Here is a 16,586-nt window from a genome sequence, read left to right as displayed (position 1 = left end):
CTGGCCTGACATGTCTGCCATGTATGACCCTGCCCCTTGGTTTGTCCCACATCCTCCCCCCCAGCTGCAACCCCATAGGTCGAGCGACAGCCGCAAAAAAGCATGCACCCGGGACAGCCCATCAACATTCCCCATGGCCTTCCCTGGCCTGTGCTGCAGGGTGAAATGAAAATGTTGGAGACTCAAAAACCACCTCATCACACGGGCATTCCTGTCTTTCGAACGATGCATCCAAGTGAGGGGGGCATGGTCAGTGATCAGGGTGAAGTGCCTGCCCAACAAATAGTATCGAAGACTGTCCAAAGCCCACTTCACTGCCAAACATTCTTCTTCAACTACCAAATAATTTATTTCATTGGATTCCAACTTTCTGCTAAGGAACAACACCGGGTGTTCGTGATCACCCATTCTTTGGGACAAAACCACTCCGATCCCCACCTCAGAGGCGTCCGTCTGGACTATAAATTCTTTCTGAAAGTCAGGTACCATTAAAACGGGGTTGCGGCAGAGCGCCTCCTGTAGGCTCCGGAAAGCCCGGTTTGCTGTATCACCCCATCTAACCATATTGGGTTCTGTAGCCTTAGTCATATCAGTCAGAGGGGCCGCTAAGGTAGCATAGTTGGGAATAAACCTCCGGTAATACCCAGTTAACCCTAAAAATGCCCTAACCTGCTTTTTATTGACAGGCCTAGGCCAAGAGTTTATGGCTTCAACCTTGGATATTTGGGGTTTCACCATACCCCTCCCTACTGTATAGCCCAAGTATTTGGCCTCTTCCAACCCCAAATTGCATTTGGTTGGATTAGCCATCAGGCCTGCTGCATGTATTGAATCCAATACCGCTTGGAGCTGAGACAAATGTGATTCCCAATCTGGACTGTGAATGACCACATCATCTAAATATGCTGCCGCATACGTCCTGTGTGGTCTAAGTATGTGGTCCATCAACCTTTGAAAGGTGGCAGGAGCACCATGCAGGCCAAAGGGCATCACTGTGTAGTGAAACAGACCATCTGGGGTTGCAAAGGCTGTTTTTTCTTTGGCACCCGGGGTCAAGGGAATCTGCCAGTAGCCCTTGGCTAAGTCAATAGTTGAAATATAGCGAGCATTCCCAATATTCTCTAACAATTCATCTACTCGGGGCATTGGGTATGCATCAAACTTTGAAATTTCATTAACCTTTCTAAAATCATTACAGAATCTCCAGGAGCCATCAGGTTTGGAAACCATGACTATAGGGCTGGACCACTCACTGTGGGATTCTTCAATAACCCCTGCCTCCAGCATTTCCTTAACCTCATTTCTAATAGTGTTCCTGCGAGCTTCTGGTACCCTGTAAGGCCTCATATTTACCTTCTTTCCTGGGAGAGACACAATGTTGTGAGAGACTAAATGGGTACGCCCCGGTATGCCTGAGAAAACTTCCCTATTACGTATTATCAAGTCGTTCACCTCCTTCAACGGGTCAGGTGACAAGGCAGCTGCAATATTCACCTTCGGTGTCCCTAGTGGCTGAGGGGGGTAAGTCAACATCAACACTTCCCTGTCCTTCCAGGCTTTTATTAAGTTGACATGATATATTTGTTCTGGGGGTCGGCGGCCGGGTTGCTGAACCTTATAGTTCACTTCCCGTATTCGCTCTATAATCTCATAAGGTCCCATCCACGTAGCCAGAAATTTACATTCTACAGTGGGAACCAACACCAACACCCTATCACCAGGCTGGAACACCCTCAGTGTAGCCTGACGATTATAGGCGAATTGTTGGTGTTCCTGTGCCTGCCTTAGGTGCTCTCTCACAATGGGAGTGACTGTGGCTATTCTCTCTTGCATAGCATTGATGTGCTCGACTACACTCCGGAAAGGAGTGGAATCGTGTTCCCACGTTTCACGGGCTATGTCTAATATCCCCCTGGGGTGCCTCCCATATAACAGTTCAAAAGGCGAAAAGCCCAGGGAAGCCTGTGGGACTTCCCTAATGGCAGACATCAAGTAGGGCAGCATGAATTCCCAATTTTTCCCATCCTTATCGATTACCTTTCTTAGCATGGACTTCAGGGTCCTATTAAATCTCTCAACCAACCCATCTGTTTGTGGGTGGTAGACTGATGTTCTCAACTGCTTAACCTGCAACAATTTACACAGATCGGTCATAACCTTAGACATAAAGGGTGTGCCCTGATCTGTTAATATCTCCCTCGGTATCCCCACCCTACTACACATCAACATTAGCTCTTTTGCAATACCTTTTGAAGCCATGGTCCGCAGTGGAATGGCTTCTGGGTACCTGGTGGCATAATCCAAAATAACCAGTATATACTGATGCCCTCTGGCTGATTTCGGGAGAGGTCCCACCACATCCATAGCTATCCTAGCAAAGGGGGTCTCTATGATGGGCAAAGGGACCAGTGGGCTTCTGAAGGCTGGTTTAGGAGCATGTAGTTGACATTCAGGACATGAGCTACAATGTTCTGTCACGTCTGCATGTACGCCTGGCCAGTAAAACCTCCTCAGGAGTCTATCCTTGGTTTTGTCCATCCCCAGATGTCCCCCCAGGATATGCCCATGTGCCAGATTGAGAACTGTTCGTCTGAATGGGGTGGGAACTAGCAATTGCTCCACAATGTCCACCCCTATCTTATTTACACGGTACAATAGGTCATTTTTTACCATAAAATAAGGATAAGCTGTTGGCGGGTCTGCAGTAGTCATAGGGGTCCCATTTACTACCTTCACATTTTCTTTAGCATAGTGTAGAGTGAGATCTCGCACCTGTGCGCTGCCAAAATCAGTGGGGAGTCCCTCTAACACTGACACTTCTACATTGTCAGCTTCAGGGGTCTCTATGAATGGATTCTCACCCACCCTGCTAGTGCTGGGTTCCTCACCCTCCATAGGGTCATCTACGTCACTACATTCCACCCCTATGTTTTCAGTTTAATTTTCCCCAACCAAAACATTCACTGTCGACTCAACTGGAACCAGGTCTACTTTTAGCTCTAGTTGTGGGATCGAGGCAACTTCTGGCTTACAGTTTTCAGTGTGCATTTCCAATTTACTATGTTTTCTATCTAGTTTTCCAAAATTAGGAAAATATCGTCCCAGTATCACATCATATGGCATGTTGGGTACCACACCGACTTCGTAATCTAGTTTCCCGGCCTCTGTCTGTATGTTTACAAGGGCTGTGGGATAGGGGCGTGTGTCACCATGTGTGCATGTGATACTGAGCTCCTGATGTCTATCCAGCTTGTTGGTCGCTACTAATTTTTCTGTGACCAGTGTAACCATACTGCCAGAGTCGAGTAGAGCAGCCACTTCTTTCTCATCGACTATCACTGTACACATGTGTTTTGGATTAGGTACTCCGCCTATGAAAACATCCGTCCCAACAGGGCAGGCATAAAATACCGGTTTCTCTTTCCCCATATCACACACATTACATTGCATTGGTTCCTCTCTACCTGGGCAGTGGGCCGCAATATGTCCTACTTTGTCACAATTGTAGCAGACAATTGGTTGTGATGGTGACCCCCTATAACCCTTAGTCTCGGCTTTAGGCCCCACCTTTGCCCCCCCCAGTCTTGCTCTTTTCTTCCAACCCAGCGCGTCATGTTTCCCAGAGTACTTTGGAACCATCTTACCCGGTCCGCTGGTTCGTCATGGCCTGGGGAACGAGTTTTTAACCTCCGGTACATGCTCTGCTGCTCCGGCTGTATAGAACCGCTCTACAATGGCCACCAAGGTGTCAGCGGACAGCACCTCATTCTGGCCAACCCAGCGTCGAACGTCCTTGGGCAAACAGCGTTGGTAGTTGTCAAGGACTATGGCCTCCACCACCTCGGCTGATGAATGGACCTCTGGCTGTAGCCATTTCCTGGCCAGATGGATCAGATCAAACATCTGCGTTCAGATTGGTTGTCCTGGTTGGTAGGCCCACTGCTGAAACCGATGTGCCCTCACTGCGGTGGTCACGCCCAATCGGGTCATTATCTCCGCTTTCAATTTATCATAGTCCTGGGCGTCCTTCAGCTCCAGATCAAAGTACGCTTTCTGTGCATCCCCTGCCAGATAAGGTGCCACAAGCCCTGCCCAGGAATCTTTTGGCCATCCCTCTCTCCGCTGTCCTCTCAAAGGTCATAAGGAAGGCCTCAACATCGTCCTGTTTTGTCATTTTCTGCAGAAAGTGATTGGTGCGGGGAGTGGAATGGGTTGCAGCCCCCTGTGGCCCAATCCTGGTTGCAAGTGCTTCAACACTCTCTTTCAGCTCTTTAGTCACCTTTTCCTGCTCTTCTCTAAACATTTTATTTGTATCATGCTGGACCTGCAGTGCTTCCTGATGCATCCGCATAGCATCCTGGTGAGCCACCTGCTGCACCCTGGTCGCTTCCTGTTGGGCTATTACAGCCTGTAGTTTTTTTTTTTTGGATAAAAAAATTCACTCAGCCAGTCTGGGTTTCATGAGGTGCTGCCCGCATTCTACACCAAATGTGACAAAACGCCTTGGCTGTACACATGTGCGGGTCTTCTCTGTGATCTTCTTAGGAGTAAAAACCAGTCATGACCCAGGGAGGAGGTTGCAAATACAGGGCTGTGCCTGTATGTTTACTTCAAACAAAACAAATCTGAAAACAAAACCTAACTCACACTGGAGTTGTAACTAATCTTACATAATCATTCTATTTTAAACAAAGTCTGGAATAAATAAGTCTTGGCTTTCTCCTTATGAGCTACCTCTGTTTTCCAGATAACTCACCCTATTGTCTCTCACTTCTCTCTCTCTCAGGCCCGCCTTATATACCTGGTGAATAATTGAGGAAGTAACACCAAGTGACCACATTAGGTGCTAGAATGGCTGCCTGAGGGTTTCTGGGGAGTGTAGTTGCCTAGGGTCGGTATTCTACCCTAGAGTACACACCTTGCAGCAGACCTGGCCTGACATATCTGCCATGTATGACCCTGCCCCTTGGTTTGTCACATTACATACATACATACATATACACGGAAAATAAATAATAGAATTATGAATCACAATAAGATGTAATGAAGTACAGAAAAAGAAAATGTAATAAAATGTGATCTTTAATACATACAAATAAAGAAAATAGGTATACCATTTCCAGATTCCTTTTTTGAAATACAATGACATGCATTACAAACGAGTATTTACATTATATTTACAGCCGGTGCTCGTGTGTCACTGTGTCCCTCAGGCTGTGGTTGGCGCTGACATATTGGGCAGAATGTGTCCCTTATTTTGGGCTAAAGCTTTCTGTGGAGGGGAACGTGGATCAGTTTGTACCATTTTTGGGAGGATCTGCCTTGTTGGGGCGGAGCTGTGATCCAGGTGAACAGCAGATCGGGCATAGGTGGGCATGTGGGCAGAGGAGTAGGAAGGCCGGTCAAGCAAATAAGCTTGCTAAGGTACACAGCAGCAGCAAGCAGCCCCCCCATCCAGCCAGCCAGCCAGTCTGGCTGGCAGTGACTGAGTGGTTGACAGACGGCAAGCAACGGAATGTTCATGCTCTGTGATGTCATAGCAGTCAGCTGAGAGAGGCTTGTGATGTCATCGCTGAGCTGGCTGGCTGGCTGTGTGTGTGTCTGTGTGTGTGTGTGTGTGTGTGTGTGTGTGTGTGTGTCTGTTTGTGTTTGTCAGTCTGTCTGTCTCTCTCTCTCTCTCTCTCTCTCTCTCTCCCTCTCAATTCAATTCATTGTCAAAGCAATTGGACATACATACATACATACATACATGCTAGAAAATCATTACTATGTTATCTTAAAGGCTAACTAAGCAGAACATATTTCATTATAGAACAGAGTTCATAGATCTACACATGGTTTTAAGGAACAGGCACGTAGGTCATACCGTTTGACATTGTCTCCAAGGTTCTCATCGTAAATAACAAACAGAAATCAAACTACCTTATGGCCTCCTGACCTTCTAGCTTGACCTTATCTTTCTTAAGTATACAAGAGAGAAAAACAGGTTTGAGAAAATCATTTCTAACTTTCCTTCCATACAATAATACATACATACATACTGAAAATAAATAATAGAATTATGAATCTCAATATAATGTAATGAAGTACAGAAAAAGAAAATGTAATAAAATGTGATCTTTAATACATTCAAATAAAGAAAATAGGTTTACTATTTCCAGATTCCTTTTTGAAATACAATGACATGCATTACAAACGAGGCTTAGGTGGGCATTTGGGCATAGGAGTAGGAAGGCCGTTCAGGCAAATTAGCTTGCTAAGATACGCAGCAGCAGCAAGCAGCCCCCCCATCCAGCCAGCCAGCCAGTCTGGCTGGCAGTGACTGAGTGGTTGACAGACGGCAAGCAACGGAATGTACGTGCTCTGTGATGTCATAGCAGTCAGCTGAGAGAGGCTCGTGATGTCATGGCTGAGCTGGCTGGCTGTCTGGCTGGCTGGCTCTGTGTGTGTGTGTGTGTGTGTGTGTGTGTGTGTGTGTGCGTGTGTCTGTCTGTCTGTCAATTCATTTCAATTCAATTCAAAGGTTCTTTATTGGCATGATCTATCACAATATTGCCAAAGCAGATACAAATGTTCTATCAATCAAGACAAAACATTGCAATACAAGATTCAGTGGAACAAATATAGTACACATTGAAATAAAATTAAGTAGGATATAAACCATATTTGTTGTTTGTATCAAAATTTGTGTCATGACATCAGAAAAATCACTGTTTTTATTTTGTTTTGCAAATGGAGTGCCACAGGCTGGTGTCTACACAATGTCTCGCAGGCTGTGGCAGGTGGATACATATTGCGCTGCTAAGAAGGCAGTGCGCTCCTCCTCTCCCAGCAGGACGGGGAGTTTGCAGCAATCGGGGATCATGCTGAACTCAGGGATATGCATTTTTAATATTTTAAAGTATGTCTCCCTGATTTTTGTGTATTTAGGGCAGGACAGCAGGAAATGCGCCTGTGTTTCGACCTCCCCTAGGTCACACTGGCTGCACAGCCGCTCTTCTCTGGCAACCCAGAATTTTCTGTAGCGGCCTTTTTCAATGGCGAGGCTGTGGTCACTGAGCCTGTATTTAGTTAGATTTTGTCTCTCTTTTATATTTTGGATTTTTAAGTATTCAGCCAATGTAATGTTTCTATTCAGGGCCCGGTAGCATTCCAATTTGTTTTGTAATTCTAATTCGTGTCTCTAATCTTTTGTGTATTTGCTTTTCAGGTACATGTCAATTTTCCCAATTGTTGTTGTTTTGGTCATTGTGTGTTCGGGCTCTGTGAGCCTCAGAGCCGTGGGGGCGTTTCTGTGTACGTGTAAGATGTTTTTATTAAATTCTAGGTGGAATATTTCCATGGGGCTTTTGTCCCAATTGTTGTTATTGAGGTTCATGAGGGGACCCCACACTTCGCTCCCATATAGCAGGATTGGTTGGATGATGGAGTTTAATATTTTAATCCAAATAGTTATTGGTATTGTTGTTTTCCCAAATTGTGTCTTTATGGCATAAAATGCCCGGCGTGCCTTGTCTTTTAATGCGTTTATAGCCAGGCTGAAGCTCCCTGACGCACTGATGGTCAGGCCAAGGTAGTTGTATCTGGTGCAGTGCTCTAATCCAGTGCTGCCCAGAGTGAAGCGGTACCTGTTTCCCTGAGATGGGGCTTTTTTCTGGAAAACCATAACTCTGGTCTTGTCCAGATTGACTGCCAGGGCCCATTTCTGACAGTACTGCTCTAGCAGCGCCAGGTTCTGCTGAAGCCCCTGCTCTGTGGGCGACAGCAGCACCAGGTCGTCTGCATAGAGCAGGAACTTGATCTCTGTGTCATGGAGAGTTAGGCTGCGGGCGTCAGACTGCTCCAACACTGTGGCCAACTCGATGATGTAGATGTTGAACAGTGTTGGACTCAGACTGCAGCCCTGTCTCACTCCCCGCCCCTGAGTGAAGAACTCTGTTCTTGAGTTGCCAATTTGAACTCCGCATTTGTTTTCAGAATACATTGATTTAATGATGTCATAAACTTTACCCCCTACACCACTCTGTAGAAGTTTATAAAATAATCCCTTGTGCCAGATTGAGTCAAATGCCTTTCTAAAGTCTACAAAACAGGCAAATATTTTTCCTTTATTGTTTTGGGTATATTTATTTATGAGGGTGTGTAGAGTGTAAATATGATCGGTTGTGCGGTGTTTTGGTAGGAAGCCAATCTGACTCTTATTCAGGACACTGTGCTTGGTAAGGAAGGCCAGTATCTGGGCGTTGATGATACTGCAGAACACCTTCCCCAGGTTACTGCTCACACAGCTGCCCCAGTAGTTATTGGGGTCTAATTTGTCTCCACTTTTAAAAATCGGGGTGATCAATCCTTGATTCCCGACCTCAGGGAAACACCCGGCTCTCAGCACCAGGTTAAAGAGTTTGAGCAGAGCCTCCTGCAGCTGCGGGCTGCTGTGCTTCAGCATCTCAGGGCTGATGCTGTCGGGGCCGCTGGCTTTCCTGGGTTTGAGGATTTTGAGTTGATGTTTTAGTTCCTATATTGTAAATGGGTTATCTAAGGGATTTTGGTTATTCTTAATGATTTCTTCCAATTTATTTAGGTTTTTTAATATTTTAACCTGTTCTGGCTTTGGATTGTTTTCAACATTTTGGTAAAGTTTTTCAAAGTGTGTTTTCCAGATTTCTCCATTTTGAATTGGTATTTCATTTTTTGTTTTTGGGGTATTTATTCTGCCCATATAGTGGTCTTTTTTCTTACTGAGGAGTTGCTTGTAGTGCCGCAGGGCCTGGCAGTAGCTGAGGCGAGCCTCCTGGTTGTCGGGCTCTCTGTGTTTAGTGTTGGAGAGATGTCTCAGGTGTTTCCTAGAAGTTTCACACTCCTGGTCACACCACTGTTCTTTTTTTCTTTTAGACGATTTCATATTTTGGTTTTTAATTGTTTTAATGTTTGATTTTAAAGCCAGTCTCTCAAATATTTCATTCAGTGTTTTGGTGGCTGAGTTTATTCCGTTTTGGTTTATTTGATAGTGTGAGGATTGATATCTGTCTAACATGTTTTCAATCTCATCACTATTCAGGGCTCTTGTGTAGTTCTCTGTGCTGGGCTCTGACCATCTCTAACTGGGTGGCAGGGAGACCAGTTTTGTGGGAAGTTTGGCTCTGACTTGTGGCTGCGCTGATCTTTTTAGGTAAAGTGTTATTTGGCTGTGGTCTGATAGTGGAGATTGTTGTCTGACTATAAACGCATTGTTGGCTTGTGGGTCCAGGTCAGTTATGGCGTAGTCCACCACACTGCTGCCCAGAGCCGAGCAGTATGTGAATCTCCCCAGAGAGTACCCCCTGGTCCTGCCATTGATGATATATAGACCCAGGCTTTTACATAGGCGCACTACCTGCTTCCTGCTCTTGTTTACCACGCTGTCGTGGCTGTGTCAGTGTGGAGGTGTGTGTGTGGCACAGCGGGGAGTCTCCGAACAGGTGTGTGTTCCCCTCTGTATTGATGTAGTCCATCTCTCTGCCAGTCCTGGCATTGAGATCGCCACACAGCAGTACAGAGCCCAGGGTCTGGAAGTGGCAGATTTCGTTTTGAAGCTCATGAAAGCCTTCCTCATTATAGTAGGGGGAGTCTGCGGGTGGCATATAAATTGCACATAGGTATATATCTGTGTTATTTTGTAGGGTGTCTTTTCTGATTTTCATCCACAGGTGTGTGTCTCCTCTCTGTACTGGGCATAGGGCTGCTCGGAGCTCCTCCCTGTACCACACGATAATCCCCCACGAGGCCCTGCCACACCTGACTTTGGGTTTTTTATAGGAGGGCACAATCAGCTCCCTGTATCCATTGTATCCATCCAGTGTATAGACATATCTGCACAGCACCAAGTCTCTACAAGAATGAAAACATCTGAACTATTTACAGTGTTGATCAGTTCAGGGCCTGTGCTCTTCATTCCAAAAGTTGAGGAGCGTAAACCCTGCATATTCCAACTGCTTATTTTAAAGGACATGTTAATATATTTTATTATACTTGTCTCTTCTACATAAGAAAGTTTAATTTGTGGTCTACAACTGATATTATATTACTATTAATAATTATATATGGATATACATAATAATCACTCAAAGATTTTATGTTTGCATCAAAATATCAGAATAATTAAATCACATTTTTTCTTACTCTCCATCTCCACAACCATATATATGTGTGTTGAGGCTCAGTTAACTCAGCAGTGTGGAACAGATGACACTGAGGAGTTGCCTTATCTGGGCCAGCTGGGCAGCATCGGGCCTCCAGGCTCTGGAAGCCGCTGCTGCGTGGCTGTGTGGCTGTGCTGGTCCCCGGCTGTCCGCTCTGCTGTGCTGGACGGGCCCTCTGGGGATGGGGGGGTGGGGAATGGGGCCGCGGGGTCTCAGGGGCTGGGGCTGGGGTGGAGCCGGTGGCTGGGGATGTGGCCGGGGGCTGGGGGGTTTGCTCCTGGTCTCGAGGTGGGGGTGTGTGGGGTTTCGGCCCAGGGTTGTGTCCTTGAGGACCTTTGAGATGATCCTCACACCCGTCTTGTTGAGGTGGACGTGGTCATACAGGTGATGTGGCTGGATGTCTCAGTGGTGTGCCAGGTGGACGTTGGGGAGGAGGGCACATCTTCGGGACACTTCTGCGTTGATGGCCTGGATGATGTGCAGGGGCACGTCTGTGCGGGGCAGCAGTGTGGAGATGGAAATTTTGGCAGTTGGGAATTCCTCTGTGGCTTTCGTTGCTACCTGTCTCAGGGCTGAGGCCACATCGCCCCTGCGGGCACTCAGGTCGTTAGTGCCAGTGTGGATGAAGATGTGTTTGACTTGGCAAAGCCTCCTCTTGGAGAGCAGCTCCAGGGCTCTCTGTGCTGTGGAGCACCAAAGCTTTTTCACTTTTCGCCCAGGGAAGAGGCGCCTCTCAACCAGGAACTTCCCATTGGATTCGCTCAGAATGACCACCTCTGCGTTGACCTGCCACTCCGGGTTTGCGTCGGGAGTGGTGGGGGCAGCGGGTGTGTTTTGGGGGAGTGGCGTTTCAGGGGGTTGTGTATTAGTGGCAGGTCTGGTGATAGTGGGTGTGTCAGGAGTGGTGGGGAGTGTGGGTGGATCAGTGGGTGCGTCAGGGGTTGGAGGTGTTGTGGGGTCAGTGCAGTGCAGTCTCTGTGCTCCAGTGATGTGTAGCTCCTCTCTTAGCTCCTCCAGCTGGCTCTACAGGCTCCTCAGCTAGCTGTGCTGGGGTGTCCAGGTCAGCTCCTCCCTCGCTCTGCGCAGCTCCGTCCTCAGGGTTTGGCTCTGCTCCTCCAGGTCTCTCACTGCTGCTCTCAGCTCATGGATCTCAGCCTTGTGCTGCATCTTTAGTCTGTGCATCTCATCCCGGAGCTGATCACACAAGGAGGTCTGGGCCAGGGTGCTCAAGGTCTGCTCCATGAACTCCGCAAACTCCAGCTCCAGCACTGATAGGCATTCCTTTAGTGTTTTAATGTTGCTGGAGAGTTTTGGGGAGACAGGGGGGCAGTCTGTGGGAGATGGGGCACTGTCTGGCTCCGTGTGGCTGGGGGCAGACTGCAGGGTGGCCGGCTCTGGCTCTTGTTTCTCTACCTCAGTCTGCTGCTTTGAGGTGTGGAAGCCGAGAGCTAATTGGTCCAGGCTGCTCTCGCTGCCCTGCACCATGATGGTCCCGTTGTGGTATACATTAAAAGTGAGCATCACACTGTCTGTGTCTTTCTCTACCAGCACTGAGATCTGCCTGCCTCTGCTAATGCCCCTCTTGTTGTTATTGGGGTATGTCTGGCACAGGGTTTTGTGAAAGGCGGTGTAGAACAGTAGATTGTTCTTGACCCTGTTTTCTCCTTTACCGGTGTAGTCTAGGATGAGGGTCTCAGGAGATGCTCTCATCACAGCTTGTTTGTAGTCCTTCTTAGCCTGTGCAGAGCGAATGTCTTCAGGGTATCGGATTTCAAAAGGCAGCTCTGCAGTCAGACTGCTGTTCGATAGATTTCTATCAGTCTCAGTGGCAGTTGGGCTCTCTCCTACTGTCACTCTATTCAAATCGGAGCTCTGCATTTTCATTGGCTGAGTCAACTACTGAGAATGCTTATTTATTTTATTAATACATATTTTTTTGTTTAATTATTTGTCTCTTACCTCCAATTCTTGTCTTCAGCTTTTCTTTTCTGACTTTTCTTCCTGAACTGTCTCTCTGCTTTCTTCTTTTTGTGTTTCTCTTAAAATTATTATTTTTGAATACTTTTTCTTCTGAATTTCTATTCCATGTCTTCTGTGTATGTTTATAGTGCTATATATTCATTTGTAAATCACAAATTAAATCCGCTTATGTATAAAAACAAATGTTTTTTAGGAGCTCATATTCCTCTCTCTCTCTCTCTCTCTCTCTCTCTCTCTCTCTCTCTCTCTCAATTCATTTCATTTGTATTGTCAAAGCAATTGGACATACATACACGTACATACATATACACTCACCTAAAGGATTATTAGGAACACCTGTTCAATTTCTCATTAATGCAATTATCTAATCAACCAATCACATGGCAGTTGCTTCAATGCATTTAGGGGTGTGGTCCTGGTCAAGACAATCTCCTGAACTCCAAACTGAATGTCTGAATGGGAATGAAAGGTGATTTAAGCAATTTTGAGCGTGGCATGGTTGTTGGTGCCAGACGGGCCGGTCTGAGTATTTCACAATCTGCTCAGTTACTGGGATTTTCACGCACAACCATTTCTAGGGTTTACAAAGAATGGTGTGAAAAGGGAAAAACATCCAGTATGCGGCAGTCCTGTGGGCGAAAATGCCTTGTTGATGCAAGAGGTCAGAGGAGAATGGGCCGACTGATTCAAGCTGATAGAAGAGCAACTTTGACTGAAATAACCACTAGTTACAAACGAGGTATGCAGCAAAGCATTTGTGAAGCCACAACACGTACAACCTTGAGGCGGATGGGCTACAACAGCAGAAGACCCCACCGGGTACCACTCATCTCCACTACAAATAGGAAAAAGAGGTGAGACATTCAGATGGTAGAGTCAGAATTTGGCGTAAACAGAATGAGAACATGGATCCATCATGTCTTGTTACCACTGTGCAGGCTGGTGGTGGTGGTGTAATGGTGTGGGGGATGTCTTCTTGGCACACTTTAGGCCCCTTAGTACCAATTGGGCATCGTTTAAATGCTACGGCCTACTTCCAGCAGGATAATGCACCATGTCACAAAGGTCGAATCATTTCAAATTGGTTTCTTGAACATGACAATGAGTTCACTGTACTAAACTGGCCCCCACAGTCACCAGATCTCAACACAATGGAGCATCTTTGGGATGTGGTGGAACGGGAGCTTCGTGCCCTGGATGTGCATTCCACAAATCTCCATCAACTGCAAGATGCTATCCTATCAATATGGGCCAACATTTCTAAAGAATGCTTTCAGCACCTTGTTGAAGCAATGCCACGTAGAATTAAAGCAGTTCTGAAGGCGAAAGGGGGTCAAACACAGTATTAGTATGGTGTTCCTAATAATCCTTTAGGTGAGTTCATCGTAGCTCTTAATACTCTCTTTCTGTCTGGAGGAGATATAATTGAAGTATTGTACACGTACCCAGCTACTGTCAACACCATTTGCTGCACTGATATTTTTCCATCCATTTTTCTTTTTTTTTTTTTTTTTTGCTGGAAGTTCCGTCAATACCCGCCAACCTTTAAGAGACATCATGCCGCCAGGCATCTTGGCTTGCGGCCACACCGTCCTGAACGCGCCCGATCTCGTCAGATCTCGGAAGCCAAACGGGGCAGGGCCTGGTCAGTACTTGGATGGGAGACCTCCTAGAAATACCAGGTGCTGCAAGCTTTTTACGTCTCCTGGGTAACTTCATCGTAGCTCTTAATACTCTCTTTCTGTCTCCAGGAGATATAATTGAAGAATTGTACACGTACCCGGCTACTTTCAACACCCTTTCCTGCACTGATATTTTTACCTCCATTTTTCTATTTTTTTTTTTTTTTTTTGCTGGAAATTCCGTCAATACCCGCCAGCCTTTAAGAGACATCATGCAGCCAGGCATCTCGGCTTTCGGCCACACCATCCTGAACGCGCCCGATCTCGTCAGATCTCGGAAGCTAAACGGGGCAGGACCTGGTCAGTACTTGAATGTGAGACCTCCTGGAAATACCAGGTGCTGCAAACTTTTACGTCTCCTGGGTAACTTTATCGTAGCTCTTAATACTCTCTTTCAGTCTGCAGGAGATATAATTGAAGAATTGTACACGTACCCGGCTACTTTCAACACCCTTTCCTGCACTGATATTTTTCCCTCCATTTTTCTATTTTTTTTTTTTTTTTTTTTTGCTGGAAGTTCCGTCAATACCCGCCAACCTTTAAGAGACATCATGCAGCCAGGCCTTTCGGCTTGTGGCCACACCGTCCTGAATGCGCCCGATCTCGTCAGATCTCGGAAGCTAAACGGGGCAGGGCCTGGTCAGTACTTGGATGGGAGACCTCCTAGAAATACCAGGTGCTTCAAGCTCTTTACGTCTCCTGGGTAACTTCATCGTAGCTCTTAATACTCTCTATCTGTCTGGAGGAGATATAATTGAAGTATTGTACACGTACCCAGCTACTGTCAACACCATTTGCTGCACTGATATTTTTCCATCCATTTTTCCTTTTTTTTTTTTTTTTTGCTGGAAGTTCCGTCAATACCCGCCAACCTTTAAGAGACATCATGTAGACAGGCCTCTTGGCTTGCGGCCAAACCGTCCTGAATGCGCCCGATCTCGTCAGATCTCGGAAGCTAAACGGGGCAGGGCCTGGTCAGTACTTGGATGGGAGACCTCCTAGAAATACCAGGTGCTGCAAGCTTTTTATGTCTCCTGGGTAACTTCATCGTAGCTCTTAATACTCTCTTTCTGTCTCCAGGAGATATAATTGAAGAATTGTACACGTACCCGGCTACTTTCAACACCCTTTGCTGCACTGGTATATTTCCCTCTATTTTTCTTTTTTTTTTTTGCTGGCAGTTCTGTCAATACCCGCCAGCCTTTAAGAGACATCATGCAGCCAGGCATCTCGGCTTGCGGCCACACCATCCTGAACGCGCCCGATCTCGTCAGATCTCGGAAGCTAAACGGGGCAGGACCTGGTCAGTACATGAATGTGAGACCTCCTGGAAATACCTAGTGCTGCAAGCTTTTACGTCTCCTGGGTAACTTTATCGTAGCTCTTAATACTCTCTCTCTGTCTGGAGGAGATATAATTGAAGTATTGTACACGTACCCGGCTACTGTCAACACCCTTTGCTGCACTGATATTTTTCCATCCATTTTTCTTTTTTCTTTTTTTCTTTTATTTTTTTGCTGGAAGTTCCGTCAATACCCGCCAACCTTTAAGAGACATCATGCAGCCAGGGCTTTCGGCTTGTGGACACACCGTCCTGAATGCGCCCGATCTCGTCAGATCTCGGAAGCTAAACGGTGCAGGGCCTGGTCAGTACTTGGATGGGAGACCTCCTAGAAATACCAGGTGCTGCAAGCTTTTTACGTCTCCTGGGTAACTTCATCGTAGCTCTTAATACTCTCTTTCTGTCTCCAGGAGATATAATTGAAGAATTGTACACTTACCCGGCTACTTTCAACACCCTTTGCTGCACTGGTATATTTCCCTCTATTTTTCTTTTTTTTTTTTGCTGGCAGTTCCGTCAATACCCGCCAGCCTTTAAGAGACATCATGCAGCCAGACATCTCGGCTTGCGGCCACACCGTCCTGAACGCGCCCGATCTTGTCAGATCTCGGAAGCTAAACGGGGCAGGACCTGGTCAGTACTTAAATGTGAGACCTCCTGGAAATACCAGGTGCTGCCAGCTTTTTACGTCTCCTGGGGAACTTCATCGTAGCTCTTAATACTCTCTTTCTGTCTGGAGAAGATATAATTGAAGAATTGTACACGTACCCGGCTACTTTCAACACCCATTGCTGCACTGGTATTTTTCCCTCTATTTTTCTTTTTTTTTTTGCTGGCAGTTCCGTCAATACCCGCCAGCCTTTAAGAGACATCATGCAGCCAGGCATCTTGGCTTGCGGCCACACCATCCTGAACGCGCCCGATCTCGTCAGATCTCGGAAGCTAAACGGGGCAGGGCCTGGTCAGTACTTGGATGGGAGACCTCCGAGAAATACCAGGTGCTGCAAGCCTTTTACGTCTCCTGGGTAACTTCATCGTAGCTCTTAATACTCTCTTTCTGTCTGGAGGAGATATAATTGAAGAATTGTACACGTACTAGGCTACTTTCAACAGCCTTTGCTGCACTGATATTTTTCCCTCCATTTTTCTTTTTATTTTATTTTTTTGCTGGAAGTTCCGTCAATATCCGCCAGCCTTTAAGAGACATCATGCAGCCAGGCCTCTTGGCTTGTAGTCACACCGTCCTGAACGCGCCCGATCATATCAGATTCCGAAGCTAAACGGGGCAGGGCCTGGTCAGTACTTGGATGTGTGACCTCCTGGAAATACCAGGTGCTGCAAGCTTTTTACGTCTCCTGGGTAACTTCATCGAAGCTCTTAATACTCTCTTTCTTTCTCCAGGAG

General features: G+C 46.5%; 4 non-coding genes and 5 pseudogenes across 4 annotated transcripts; all 9 read left to right on the top strand.

Annotated features, from left to right (window-relative positions):
• The first annotated feature begins 13,733 nt into the window (after positions 1–13,733).
• Positions 13,734–13,852, top strand: LOC136734629 (5S ribosomal RNA). Its single transcript, XR_010810605.1, has one exon. It is a non-coding gene; the product is annotated as a 5S ribosomal RNA (ribosomal RNA).
• Positions 13,853–14,070: 218 nt separating this feature from the next.
• On the top strand, positions 14,071–14,189 carry LOC136734980 (uncharacterized; annotated as a pseudogene).
• Positions 14,190–14,409: 220 nt separating this feature from the next.
• LOC136734680 (5S ribosomal RNA) lies at positions 14,410–14,528 on the top strand. The gene has a single exon (XR_010810656.1). It is a non-coding gene; the product is annotated as a 5S ribosomal RNA (ribosomal RNA).
• Positions 14,529–14,744: 216 nt separating this feature from the next.
• Positions 14,745–14,863, top strand: LOC136734521 (5S ribosomal RNA). The gene has a single exon (XR_010810523.1). It is a non-coding gene; the product is annotated as a 5S ribosomal RNA (ribosomal RNA).
• Positions 14,864–15,073: 210 nt separating this feature from the next.
• On the top strand, positions 15,074–15,192 carry LOC136734954 (uncharacterized; annotated as a pseudogene).
• Positions 15,193–15,416: 224 nt separating this feature from the next.
• On the top strand, positions 15,417–15,535 carry LOC136734817 (uncharacterized; annotated as a pseudogene).
• Positions 15,536–15,745: 210 nt separating this feature from the next.
• LOC136734969 (uncharacterized) lies at positions 15,746–15,864 on the top strand (annotated as a pseudogene).
• A 209-nt stretch (positions 15,865–16,073) lies between these two features.
• On the top strand, positions 16,074–16,192 carry LOC136734614 (5S ribosomal RNA). Its single transcript, XR_010810590.1, has one exon. It is a non-coding gene; the product is annotated as a 5S ribosomal RNA (ribosomal RNA).
• Positions 16,193–16,408: 216 nt separating this feature from the next.
• On the top strand, positions 16,409–16,526 carry LOC136735074 (uncharacterized; annotated as a pseudogene).
• Positions 16,527–16,586: the final 60 nt, after the last annotated feature.

This window comes from Amia ocellicauda, unplaced genomic scaffold, assembly GCF_036373705.1.
Source record: "Amia ocellicauda isolate fAmiCal2 unplaced genomic scaffold, fAmiCal2.hap1 HAP1_SCAFFOLD_40, whole genome shotgun sequence".
NCBI classification, from domain to species: Eukaryota; Metazoa; Chordata; class Actinopteri; order Amiiformes; family Amiidae; genus Amia; species Amia ocellicauda.
Note: the sequence above shows the minus strand (reverse complement) of the source record. Positions and strands in the feature narration are given on the sequence as shown.